Genomic DNA, 14,931 nt, shown 5'->3' with positions numbered 1-14,931 from the left:
GTGTCTCCTGGGCGTCAAGGGCCAGCTAAAGATCACCCCACAGGGAGTGGCTCAGGGGTTACGTGCCCTGCCACCTGTGCAGCCGTGGGCAAGCTGCATAGTCCCAAGGAGCCCAGTTGCCCCCCAGCTGGCAGTTGCAGACAGGAAGGGGCTGGCTTGTGCAGCTGTGGCAAGACGAGCAGGCTCTAGTCAGCTGGGGAGGACTAGCCTCAGAGGGAGGCAATGGTAAACCCTCTCTGAATACCACTTACCATGAAAACCCTATTCATAGGGTCGCCATAAGTTGGGATCGACTTGAAGGCAGTCCACTTCCATTTACTGACATGGTGTCACCAGCCACCACTGGGTGCAAACAAGATTTCCTGAGCCAGGCAAGCTGTATGTCGATTAGGATCCATCCATTCCTCCACCCCCTGAAACCTATTGGCAAAAGCAGCTGTCTATGTACATCTATTAACACCATTATAGACAGTTATCCACAGTACTGCTTTAAGATGCATTTAACCTGCCTTTCAGATATCCTGCCCTCACAAGGCATTTCACAACAAGTATAAATAGCTCAAACACCATGATCATATAAGAGATAATTATTAAATAACACTTAAACATTAAAAACACATTAAAAGATAGCAGTAGCTAAAAACAACAACAACAACATTTCAGGCAGATTTCAAACTGGGAAATAAATAGACCGTGGAGACAGAAATAAAGATGCACGAAGTCGGGAAAGTTTTAACTGCTATGTTCCTAGCATTTTGCTGCAACATATGTATATATGCATATATAGAAAGAGAGACAGTTTTTAAAGCAACAAACAGAACTTCACCCAAGCTTGCTCTGGATCCCTATAAGGATTCCATTAATCACCTAAAAATATATGTACGTAATTGTGATTAACAAAACAGAGGTTTTTGTCATTCTACCAAAATGTTTTGGCTTCTGCCTTCATCAGCTGCTAACATACAAATGCTGAATGTTAGCAGCTGATGAAGGTGGAAGCCGAAACGTTTTGGGAGAACAATAAAAACCTCTGTTTTGTTAATCACAATTATATGCATATATATATAAATAACTAGGACAGCATTCCCACTCCGTGCTAGAATATTACCCAGATCTGATAGTTTATACAAAAAAATAAATAAAAAACCCCACACCAAATCCAAACACATCAACCAAACGAAAACAGTTTCGCCGACTCTGATAAGGAAAGAAAAATACTCTGAGCTTATTCAGTTTCACATCTCAGAAAAACGGCAAAGAGACCACGCAAGAGGGAAATCGTTTAAAGGACTCCCCCTTCCATCCTGAGGACACTTCCCAGCTCCCTGTGGTTCTCCTGTATGTGTCGGTGCTGCTGCTGCTGCCCCCTCCACCCGTTCCACCTCTTGCAGGTTGCAGCAAACAACTTCAAAGCAGATAAATTGCAAAAAGAGCCAAGGCTCGTGTGTGAAACAGCTTCACACCATAGCCTTGCCTTCCTGGGTGAGGGCGCATGTCTTACGGATGGGTGGTGCAACCCGAAGCGCAGTTACAGACCAAGCATGTGCCAGCATCATGCATTTGCTGCTTTGCACCAGCGCCGTGTCCGTGCCAGTCTTTTTGCTTCCCCCTGCTGGAGCTCTGCCCTGAAGGTGAACGTAGCCCATACTGGTGCATCTCTGCCTCTGCACCCCACACCAGCATGCTGCACCCTTGTTCCTTCTGCTCCTACCCCTTCCAGTGGCCAGAGCAGTGCAAAAGGGCTTCGCTTTGGATCCAATTGCATCAGGACCGGGCATCCCACTTCCAGGCCATTGCTAGCGGCTGGGATCTATGCTTGACATACAGGCAACAAATGACAGACATCAGGTCTGGTACATCTCTCAGGGGCCATTATTGTGTTCAAAATGTGTGGTAGCAGGTGGCCCCATGTGCTAGCCATTCCAGCTTTGAACATGAAGTGGACCCATGTTCATATCTGGGTGGTGATCCATCTGGAATCCACTTTGGAATCTGAGTTTGATGGATCCCTCCCCCATCTCTAGCTTGCCATCGCTTTCAGTTCAGTCATTTTTCTCTTTGTCTCTATACTTCCTCTCTATTATTTCCAATCCACAATAAACTGTTGACTTATAGGCTGTGCTCCTGCTTGCTTTGTTCATCAACCCGACCTAGCCCCCAATCCACCCCCTCACCCCCTTGATCACCACCCCCCTTTACAGGTCGCCAAAGCCAAGCTTCTCCCTTTACACCTGCCTGCCTGCCCCCATCTCCATGTCACAATGAAGGTCACAGTGCCCCCTGTTGGCAGCCAAGCACATTTCTGCTGATGACATCTTTAGGAGCGCACGCGCAGACACACACACACATAGGCTCCACCTCTCTGCTCTTTCCACACCTACCTCCTCCCCCACATTGTCAAAGTAGCTTTCCCCCTCCCCCAGGTTGTCAAGACACCTTCTTCCCCTCCCTAGGTTGCCAGGGCATCTCTCCACCCACCATGCATGCTGTACAGGAAGGCTGCCCCAGTTTGTGGCTCACCCAGGCCACCGGCCACCGCTCATTCTCCTGCTCTCTGCCAGTGTCACCTCCCTACCCACGCACCCACCCACCCTGGCCTTAGCCTCAGCAGCAGCAGCAGCAACAGAAGCAGTAAAGCACTCTTCATTCTCCTGCTGCCCGCTCAGTCTCACCTCTTTGCTCACATGCCCACTCTCCTCCCTCCCTCTTCTCTCAGTTGCTAGACCCACTGGTAGCAGGAAAGAGCAGCTCATGTCCCTGCTGCTTGCCTGGTCTCGCCTCCCTCCCCGCTCGCTTGCCTGCCCGCTCACCCTCCTCCCTCCCTTGCCACTGCTGCCTGCTTGCTCTCCAGCCAGTCTCGCCTCCCTGCCCACCCGCCCTCTTCACTCAGTCCCCGGCCTTGGCTGCCACTGCTGTGTTCCCACTGTTGTGTGACTACAGTGGGACGCCTTTCAAAAATACTAAATTTTGCATGTATGGTTGCATCACATATCCAGCATTTTATCCATGTACTTTATGCATTTTTGTGCATTAAAAACATAAGAACGTAAGAACAGCCTGCTGGATCAGGCCAGTGGCCCATCTAGTCCAGCATCCTGTTCTCACAGTGGCCAACCAGGTGCCTGGGGGAAGCCCGCAAGCAGGACCCGAGTGCAAGAACACTCTCCCCTCCTGAGACTTCCGGCAACTGGTTTTCAGAAGCATGCTGCCTCTGACTAGGGTGGCACAGCACAGCCATCGTGGCTAGTAGCCATTGATAGCTTAATCCTCCATGAATCCTTCATTGGTAACTAAGGATGTGCTCAAATTTCGTAAAATTTAAATTTGACACTGGATTTCTTTTTATTTGGTTTTGCAGAAGGGTTTTTTAAAAAAATATTATTACCATTTATATTTCCCTCAAAATATTGATATTAACATTGATATGTCCCTCAAAATATCAATATTAATATTGATATTTCATTTAAAATTGTGATGTTTTTTAAAATATTGATATTAATATCGATACTTTTGCAGGGAAAAAACTGAATTGGTATTTATACCAAATAGCTAACACTGATCCCGGATGAAAGTGGTACTGAAAGGAAGTTCAACGGAGCGAAAATCAAACTGGCACCAAAATGCAGATCCCATCCGTGTCGGTAACACTCAGCCAAAAAGCAAACCAACAAAAACCACACCTAACCTTGACATCATTATACATCCACTAGTAACAACAAGTGTTTTGCTAATGTACTGGATTCTGATGCACGGCGATGCAAATGGACATATGACCCCATCAAGATTTTTATAGTGCATTTCCACATTTTCAACAAAGGGAAAGGGGAGAGGGAAGATGCAAATCAATGGTGAGAATGGAAGGCTGCCGCTAACTGCCCAGCCTCCAGTTCTGGAATGCATTCTGAGAAATTCTCCTGGTTAACCTCTAGCTTGTGATGCCATGTCACTTCCAAGGCATTTGGAGAAGAGCTGTTGTAGGAAGCAGAGCTTGGAAAAGTTACTTTTTTGAACTACAACTCCCATCAGCCCCAGCCAGTGCAATGCTGGCTGGGGCTGATGGGAGTTGTAGTTCAAAAAAGTAACTTTTCCAAGCTCTGGCTGGTGCAAAGCTTCCTCCAGCGCTTCCCACCAGCCACTCTTTCTTGCCTTGGGGCAATGTAGACGAGAGAGAGCCTCACGATGCTGGGAGTGCCTTGTGGCTTTTTAAAAAAAGTTTGAAAAGTAAAAAAAAAAAGGAAAACTTTTGGCAGCTCATGAAATTAAGTCAGGGACAGGGAACCTCAGGTCCAAGGGCTGAATACGGCCCCTCCCGGCCTCTCTGTTGGGCCCTGGGCACCCTCCCATGGCCAGCCCCCTCACTGTCTCTGCTTCACGGCCCAAGAGCTTTTGCCTGCCTGGGATGGGTCCTGAATTCTGATCCTGCCTCTTGCTGGTCTGAATGGAGGATAGAGAGAGGGTTGGGTGGATGTGTGTAGACACTCGCCTGACATATAAAAGGTGAACTTCTCATTTCTTGCTCTGCCCACCTTGCCCCTGGCCATGCCCACCCCTAGCATGTGGCCCTCAAAGGTTTGTCCAGAAGGGAAAGCGGCCCTTGGACTGAAAAAGGCACCCCACCCTTGGGTTAAGTAAGGTAAATAGCAAAACACCCCCGAATTTTAGGGAACTTTTTACAGCTGTGCACTGGATTTGGCTGAGTTCTGAGTCCTAAGCCACATTGACCCTATTTGGAAGTTTTTGGATCTCAGTCAACTGCCTGATGGTGTCCATTTTCCACCCACCCCGATTGGAGTCATGGGGCAGACTGGTGTGTGTGTATGTGTGTGTGTGCACAGCCCTGCAACACTTCTCTTCCTCCTCAAACTTTCAGATGAGCTTTGTTTCATACCCACCCAGAAAATGATCAGAAAAGACATTTTCAAATGTTTCCACTTAAGTCTACTTAAGATTAACCTCCAAGTACTTCACCTTTGAGTTGAGACAGGTGGCAACAGGAGACACATACATCCCTGTTTCGACATCCTGCTTCTGGAATTCTCTCCCTAGGAAAGTTCACCTGGCACCATCTCTGATTTCCTTTTGGCGCCGGCTGAAAACTTTCCTTGTTGCATAAATCTTGTAAGTATCTTAGTCTATAGAATGATGGTGCTTCTTGCTGGTATCCTAACTGTGCTGCTGTGAGCAGCTTTTGTTGCAATTAGTTTTGCTAGAAATGCCAGATGACCAAGCTGGATTTAGAAAGGGAAGAGGCACCAGATATCATATCGCAAACATATGTTGGATAATAATGGACCAAGGAATTTCAGAAGGAAATCACCCAGTGCTTTATAGATTGGAACAAAGCCTTTGATTGTGTAGATCATGAAAAACTATGGAATGCTTTAGAAGAAATGGAGGTGCCACAGTATCTGATTGTCCTGATGTGCAACCTATGCTCTGGACAACAGGCTACTGTAAGGACAGAATATGGAGAAACCGATTAGTTCCCAATCGGAGAGTGGGTGAGACAGGGGTGTATTTTATCACTCTATTTGTTTAATCTATATGCAGAACATATCATACAGAAAGCAGGATTGGACCAAGATGAAGGATGTGTGAAAACTGGAGGGACAAAAATCTATAATTTAAGATATGCAGACAATACCATACTACTAGCAGAAACCAGTAATGATTTGAAACGAATGGTGTTGAAAGTCAAAGAGGAAAGCACAAACGCAGGACTACAGCTGAACATCAAGAAGACTAATGTAATGACAACAGAAGATTTGTATAACTTTAAAGTTGACAATGAGGACATTGAACTTGTCAAGGATTAATACCCTGGCACAGTCCTTAATCAAACTGAAGACAATAGTCAAGAAATCAGAAGAAGGCTAGGACTGGGGAGGACAGCTTTGAGAGGACTAAAAAACATCCTCAAATACAAAGATATATCACTGAACAGGAAAGTCAGGATCATTCAGACCATGGTATTCCCCATCTCTATGTATGGACGTGAAAGCTGGACAGTGAAAAAAGCAGATAAGAGAAAAATCAACTCATTTGAAATGTGGTGTTGGAGGAGAGATCTGTGCATACCATGGACTGCGAAAAAGACAAATAATTGGGTGTTAGAACAAATTAAACCAGAACTATCACTAGAACCTAAAATGATGAAACTGAGGTTATCATACTTTGGACACATAATGAGAAGACATGATTCACTAGAAAAGACAATAATGCTGGGAAAAACAGAAGGGAGTAGAAAAAGAGGAAGGCCAAACAAGAGATGGATTGATTCCATAAAGGAAGCCACAGACCTGAACTTACAAGATCTGAACAGGGTGGTTCATGACAGATGCTATTGGAGGTCGCTGATTCATAGGGTCGCCATAAGTCAAAATCGACTTGGAGGCAATTTTGCAACAATTTTGCAAGCCACTCTGACAGCTTTGGCTGTTAGTGCCTAATAAGCATCTTAAACAAACACACAAACAAACAAACAAACAAACAAACAAACAAATAGAATGGGGAAAATCTGCTCATCCCTACTTCACGAGTTGCTTTCAAACATTACTGCCCATGCATTTTCATCAAGCTCCACTGGGTGGCAGTAATGTTTGACCTGACATAGAGCTTTCAAATGCTGAATGGGTGCTGAATTCTCAAACACAGAGAGATTTCAGAACTGCTGCAATGATCACTGTCTCTCTACCCCAAAACTGGGCAAACATTTTGTTTCTAAATTCACAGGAGGACAGAGCTGAATATTCATGTATTTTAGTTTTCACATGATTTGGGAAGACATCTTTTTGTCCACCCCCCTTCTTTAGAAAATCTGGCTTCTAAAAAATAAATAAAAATCAAACATTCTTGAGCCTATTTCAGGAGGATTAGTTTCCCAGCCTTGAAGACTTGGCAACTTCAGACAAGTTTTGGATGAGACATCCATAAAACCCTTTTGGCCCAAGCCTAATTGATATCCATGTGAGCCATCTCTATATTGTCAGTGTTTTGTGGGAGGGATTCAAGTGTGTACCAGAAATGTAAATTCAGGCAATTAAAGAAGACTAAAGTGCTCTGATGCTGTAGCACAACAAATCCACTTTAAAACAACAGACTTTCTGCAGTTAGGAAAGTGAACAAGGACCTATGCTGAAAAGTGTGGGATTAATGGCAAGATGTATGAACACCACACAGGATGAATGCTCCTTGTTTGTATAACCTCCCCACAAACAAATCAGAACAAATGATCAGTAAAGGCTGAACATCATTTAACCTCTGCACAAGCTTTGTGCAAGCAAATCAGGACGAATGCTCAAGGAGCAGATCATATGGAGGAGCCCGAGGATTGGCAATGTGACATGTTACATTGGAAGTATGGTGGAAGAAACACACATCTACACTCCTCCATGCAAGGAATATTTTCAGCCTGGTGGTAAGTAGCTGCAGGGGCTCTACTGTTACCAGTTAAGGCGAGATCTAATTTTGCTGCAATGCCTGAGCATTTCAACAAAGTTTCCTTTGTGTCCTATCCAATGAAACTGAAGGGTGTTTTTATAAGAACTGCTAAATGTGATTGCAAGGAATAAGTCACCGACAGACCCTTTTTGTTCACCTTACAAAGAAGCATATTTAAGTCTCTCTGGCTTGATTCCATCCCATTCACTTCATCCTTCTCCATTATTTTGAGGAGGCGATATTTATCCTGCAAAATGAATCCTCCCAATCTTTCATCAATGTATTTAAATGAACAAATAATCCACAAAGCTCTCCCGCACTCCACAATGTAGTCATTTTCCACGGCTGGCCTCCTCTGAAGATCCAGGTCACCATTTCTAATCAGAAATGACTTTGTGGAAACAATTAGCAGTTATCCATAACATGCCAAAGCTAAATCCTAAATACGTTTCACATCTGTCTTCCTGAAATTTCCCAGTCAAATGCATAGTGAAAAAAAAAAACTCTAGGCAAATTTCTTGATTGATTGGGTAAAGCCATGCTGAATTGTTTTCCCTAGGTATAGCAACTGAGGATAAGAGAAATATTTTACCAAAACACTTCCATTTTTTAAATATGCATTTTCCCCCCAATCTTGCTTCTTGGTGATGTTTCACTTAGACATTCCTACAGCAACTGGCCATCCCTCGCTATAGCTTGTTGGGTACATCTAGCTTAAATTCTATTAGCTCAGTTCAGGCATCCAAATAAAGCACAAGGGCATGAAGAAGGAGGCGGCAGAGCCTTTTCAGATCAAGGACCACATTACATTTTGAGCAGCCTTTGGGTAACCACATGCCATTGGTGGGTGTGGCCAGAGGCAAAAGCAGGAGGAGCAATTGATGTAAATTTTACCTTTGTACAGTTAGCTAATTTCTATAGACCCTCAAACTCTCCCTTCTCTATCCTCCATTAGGAATGAGGGAGAAAGTCAATTCAGTTTGCATTTCAAGCTCAATTTATCAAATTCGCACTTTCCAAAACAGGATGAGAACCAAAACATAGCCATCCTTCAAAATTCACACTTATCTGAATTTTGCGATGCAGTTTTCCAACCAAGCTATGTTTACAAAATGCATATATTGGAGGAAAGTGTGCACAGAATGAATAAAGTGGGGGGAAATAACATGCAAAGTGCATTATATTGGGACAATTTGCTTGCAAAAATGTGTACATTATTCAAAACTGCACACAAAAATGTATTTATGAGGAAAAGATCACACAAAAATGGTGAAGAATTTTCTTAAGGATTTTTTAAAAAAAAAAATACACAAATTCGTGCAGAAATGAGGAGGACCGAATTTAAGATTAGAAAAATAAGAAACTGAGAGGTCCTTCCATCCGGGTAAACAAAATGCATGATCAGAGTTTAAGGAAATGTGCCAGCCAGGCAACAATCCTCAAGGAGGGTGTGAAGCAAGCAGCTAAGGCATGTGGCCTGAGGCACATGATCTGAGTGTGGTCCCAAGGGTCAAACAGAGAGGCCTACAGGGCTGCATGTGGCCCCAGGCCATACAATGTGCCTATCCTCTCCTGCTCTACCCCCAACCTTCCCACATTTTTTAGGGAAATCTGGAGGGAGTTGTGTGCAGCTGAATGTGCTTAAAAATCCACCTGTAGTTGGGAGCCTTGATAGGGAGGTATGGGGAGATGGTTAGGATTGGATTGGCTTCTCTCTCTCTAAGATGGTTGGTATGGTGTTTTCAAGGGGGAAGGTGCCTGAGGGAGTGAATTTGATGTTATATGGAGAGCAGATTCATGTGGTGCCTAGTTTTAAATGTTGGGGTGTTCATTTTGACACCAAGTTGACCTAGATATAATGAGTGTTTTGGAAAAGCATAAACCTCGTTTAAATTTGTTGAGGAGTATTTCAGATATTTCTTGGGGAGCAGATAGGACATTGTTAATATTGTATCGCATGTTTGTTCGGTCAGTGATAGAATATGATTGTCAGGCATATGCATTTGCTTCGAGATCGTTGTTGCGGGAAATTGATGCTGTTCAAACCAAAGCACTGAGAATAATTTGTGGGGCTTTTATTACCTCTCCTCATAATGTGATGCAGGGAGTGACTGGAGAATAGCCTGGGGACTTGAGATGGGTTTTTATGGACCTTATCTTTTGGGATAAGAGACATAATTTACATGTGGATTTTGGATATAATATTTATGAGGCCTGTTGGGAATTTGCGGCTCTTGAGAGATTTGTTGGTTAGCATGTAGTTACGGTGCAGGTCAGGTTGGAATCTAACATGTTGCAAACTTTGGGAGTCCCTCATTTGCCTGTCCGATGGCCTGATGAATGGATTCCTCCTCAGATTGATTTGAGTTGTGGAGGTGTCTCCAAAACTCAGCTTGGATATGTAATAATGAAAAATAAGGCAATAGAGTACGTATTGTCTAAGTGGGACCAGTGGTGTGCAATCTATACAGATGGTTCTCGGGAATCTCAGGATGGTCATGTGGATGTTGCTTAATATGTTCCAGCATTTCAGGTTCAAAGGGCTTGTCATTTATCAAACTGGGCTTTGATCATGAATGCTGAATTGGTTGCTGTCTTGTTGGCTCTGGAATGGGTGCAGGATGTGAGACCTGATCAGGGGGTTGTGTGCTCAGACTCCTTGTCAGGTTTGATGGTTACTCAGAATGGTGGTATAGGATGCAAAAGTAATACAGTGAATGAGATCTGGAGGTTGAATACTGAGCTATTACATATGGGTATTCTCGTTTAGTTTTGTTGGATCCCAGCTCATGTGGGCATTGTTGGGAATGAGATAGTTGATCAGGTGGCAAAGAAGGCATTGGGACAGAGGAGCATTGATTTTATGTTGCCTCGGAAGTTAGTAGCAGGGTTAAACTGACTATGCTGAGTGAGCGGCCGAGGTGGTGTGAGGTGGAAGCCACAGGCCAGCTGGTGTTTTTCTTTTGTCCAACTTTGAAGACCTTCAGAGTGTTTCACTTGAAAGGACAGCAGAGACAAGTCAGCATGTTTAGAGTCCTAATGGGACCCTGTGCTCTTCTGAGTGGCTTGTACAGGGTCAGATGTATGGGCTCTGAGGATTGTGAGCTCTGTGGGGTGGTGGAAGCCATGGACCATGTTGTTTGGGATTGCGTTAGGTATGTGGAAGATAGAGAGCCTCTCCTCCGAAAGCTTACTGTTTGGGGGATTAGAAAGCTGAATGTGGGTTTGGCCCTTTGAGACAAAAGTCTCTGGGGCTTGGCACTGGAGGCTATTTGGCAGTTTGTTAAAGATACTAAGCTTTATGAAAGGCTGTGAATCAGTTGTGTTACATGAGATTGACAGTAAGCGGCGATAATAGGGCCTTGTCCTGGCCTTGATTCGCCGTTAAACACCAATAGAAAAAGAAGAACCTTGATCGCACAGGGTTTCCAGATGTGGTGAGGCTTGTAAGCACAATCAGTTGAACCTGCACAGAATCCCCCTTCAGATCTTTCTGCTAAACACAGGAAGGTTTGAGGCAGAGCAGAGGTGGACGGGGAAGTTTGAGTTAAAGCTGTTATAATTTCCAGGGTACAGTGATGCACATTGAGGCAATCCCCCCTTAATTTCACATTTATTTACTTATAAACATATTTATATATTGCAGATTCATAAAACATAACAAGGTGGTGTACAGCAATATATACAAAACGTAAAAACACTGTAAAAACAGTGCATAATGATTTCTGGGGTTTGGTATATACACCAGCAGAGTGCAGAAAGGAATAGTCTGGTAAGATTGGTGGTTGAAAGAATAAAGAAGCTACTGGGAAGTAAAGCCATTCTGAGTACAGACACACATGTGATTGTTATGGAATCATGAGGCTAGCACTCACAGACACTGTCTCTAACTAACTTGAAGGGAAGAGGGAGGAAACAAAGCCCAGGAAAAAGAACCTGCATATCAACAAGTGGTTTGTGAAGAAGCAACCATTGAGAGAAGAATAGGTTGCCTTTCTGCCTATCGCCATTATACAGTTATGCTGCTATGCACATCTATGGTTTAGCTGCGTTTGGAATACTGTGCACAGTTCTGGTCCCCTCACCTCAAAAAGGATATTGCAGAGTTGGAAAAGGTTCAGAAAAGGGCAATTAGGATGATCAAGGGGCTGGAGTGACTCCCCTATGCAGAAAATTTGTCATTTGCTACTAGTCATGATGGCTAGGTAGAACCTTCAGGATCAGAGGCTGACAATATGCCTCGGAATACCAGCTGCTGGGAATCACAACAGCAAAACAGAGCTGTTGCTCTCATGTCCTGCTAGTTTTCTTCTGAAAGAGAAGTTGGAAGACGTTTGCTACTAAGGATGGGAGAATCTGCACATTTCTGCCTCCCAGATCCTCATTTTTCTAGTCTTAAAATTAAATTCTCTACATTTCCACATCAGTTTTCTAATTCTTTAAAAAATGTCCTCTTGAAAATTCATCATCAATTTAGTGCAAATTTCTCCAGATGTACATATTTTAATATGGAATTTCGCCTAACGTACTGTACACCTTTTCTTTCGCAAGGCAGTTTCCCCTTATGTAATGCATTTATGTTCTTTTTCACTAATACGTGCATTTTAATGCACTCTTCACCCTCATCCATGCATTTTTGTACACATTACTTGGCTGCAATTGCAACATTCGGAGAAGGATGACTTTCAACAGATTGCTGCCTTTCTCCTTGCGCATTGCTTCGAGACGTGCAAATTGGGTAGGTTTGCCCTTAAACGCAAACTGAATCGAATATTTCCCCCATCCCTAAGAGAACCACCACCCTTCGCTCTGCCTTGGCCCTGGAAGCTGCAGCCTTGGTAAAGAATTTGGAAGAAGCTTGCTATCAGCAGCCAAAACAACAGCCGTTAAAGAGTTAAGCAAGCGCGTGAGCACACACACACACACACACACTTACTTCTACAGGCAGAGAGTAAATGTTAAACAATATTGGCAGTTGGACATTTCAAAGCCTCTACCTGAAGAATAATTTAAACACAAAAGGACGAAAGAGAGGGAAATGGTTACTGAACTGGCTAATGTGAGGGATGGAGATTTATTACCTTGTGATGGCCCTTTTGACAGTCAAGTATGTTCATTCAAGTGCTGCAGCCTCTAATTTACCCCCACGCCCCCCACCTCTTCATCCCTCCTCCTCCTCCTCACCCCCACCCCTCCCCAGTCTGTCACAGATATAATTAATGGCCTTACTTTTCGGCCATTCTTTTTCATGCTTGGCACTCTCGCAGTCAGGAAAGTTAGAGGCTGGAAACTGAAAAACTGTCTTCCAAGTGAGCAGAGATCTAAACAAGGCTTGTGGGAGGGAGGGAGGGAGGGAGGGGGAAGGAGTCCTGCCTGGCTGAGCTCTGCACAGAAAAGCCCCAAACAACTTGGGCACCTTAAGGGCTGCCTGATTCTTTATGCCCCTCCTTGGTCACGGAGATCCTCTGATCGGGTACTTCTTGCGGCTCCCCATGCCCCTGGGGTTCAGTCAGCCTTTACCAGGGACCAAGCCGGCCCTGCCCTGTGGAACTCCCTGCCAATAAAGGCTCCAAAGGAACCATGCCTGCCATTTTAAAAAAGACATTGCTGGAAAAAATTGTGTTATTTAGATAGACCTTTGAAATGTGGTCTTCCTTTTAAACAACCAGTATTTGTGGATGGGTTTTCCCCCCTGATGTTTTATGGATAGTTTTATGGTTGTAATTTATGTATGTGGACACCAACTTGTTGTATTTTTATAAATATTTAAATAAATGCATGAATACATAAAGAAAATGCCAGGCTGATGATAAAGGGCATGGCCTGGGGAGAGGGGGTGTGGCTGAGTCCCAAGGGCCAGGTAGAGAAGTCTAGAGGAGCACATTTGCCCCCCTCCGGGTCTGAAGTCCCCATTTCTGGTCTACAATGAGTTTTGGGGCAGGAGTCATTCTTAGTGTTACCTGAAGATGTCTGGGATTGAACCTGAAAGACCTTCTATGAGTGAAGCATGCTCTGTCACTGACCTACAGCCCTTTCCTCTACATTTGGGAAGTTGGATATGTTTCGCTTGGAGAAGACGCTATTAAGAGCATGATAGTCCCTTTCAGGTATTTGAAGGGCTGTCACATGGATGACGTGGGGAAGATGTTGTCTATTGTTCCAGAGGGCCCCCAACCAATAGATGAACCTACAATGGCAATTTGCCCCCACACATGGAAACAAGACTCAGGAGACACTAATGCCAGAATAAATGTCATATTTCTTTAAATTTAACAACTTGGAGGAACTGCAGTCCAGCTTAACCCAATGAACTGAATTCAAAACTTCAAAGACCACAGGAAGGTGAGGATTTTAACTAGTTCTGGTTGGTAAATATCCCTCTGGACTAAAGTTGCCAGGTTCTTGGCCTGAGACTGATCCTGTATCTTTAGGAGAAGAGAAAGTCAGCCAAGTCCAAGTGTTCTTGCAACACTGTAATGAGAAAAACCACAGGGTGGAATTCTCCCTTCCCCCTGCACAACTTTTGAAGATACAGAAGACCTCTTGGAGGCTGGGCCTGGCAACGAAGAGGTCTTCTGTATCTTTAAAAGTTGTGCAGGGGGAAGGAAGAATTCCACCTTGTGGTTTTTCCCATTACAGTGTTGCAAGAGCACCTGCACTTGGCTGGCTTTCTCTTCTCCTAAAGATACAGGATCAGTCTCAGGCCAAGAACCTGGCAACCCTAGGTGTAGCAGTGGTGGATTTCTTGCATCAGGAGAGGGATGGACTGGAGGCAGTGTTGTCCACCAACCTGGCTGGTTTTAAAAGAGGATTTGACAAATACGCCGCCCTGGGCTCCTGCTGGGAGGAGATATATATAGAGAGAGAAAGCGAGAGACAGTGTTGAAAGCAACAAACAGAACTTCACCCAAGCTTGCTCTGGATCCCTATAAGGATTCAGTTAATCACCTAAAAATATATGCATGTAACTGTGATGAACAAAGCAGAGGTTTTTATAGTATTAACAAAACGTTTCAGCTTCCGCCTTCATCAGCTGCTAACATACAAATGCTGTTACCAAGGTGGCAGTTATAGAGCTTTGAGGGTGGAATGCTCAGAGGGGCTTCATTTGAATTAATTAATTGATTCACAGAGGATAAGGCTGTCAGTAGCTACCAGCCATGATGACTATGCTTCACCTCCGCTGTCGGAGGCAGTATGCTTCTGAAAATCAGTTGCTGGAAACCACAGGAGAGGAGAGCTCTCCTGCGCTCAAGTCCTGCTTGCGGGATTTCCATAGACATCAGGTTGGCCCCATTGAGAACGGGATGGTGGACTAGATGGGCCTCCTTTGGCCTGATCCCGCAGGCTCTTCTTACCTTTTTAGATGATCTAGGGGGTTTCCTTCCATCTCCATGGTTCCAAGTGGACTGCATGTTGCGTAAAGAAGTCGCTACGTAGAGCTCCACCCCTTGCATCCCCAGTTATAGAGTTTGGAAAATGTGGCTGGGG

Source organism: Rhineura floridana, chromosome 1 (genome assembly GCF_030035675.1).
Source record: "Rhineura floridana isolate rRhiFlo1 chromosome 1, rRhiFlo1.hap2, whole genome shotgun sequence".
NCBI lineage: Eukaryota > Metazoa > Chordata > Lepidosauria > Squamata > Rhineuridae > Rhineura > Rhineura floridana.
Note: the sequence above shows the minus strand (reverse complement) of the source record.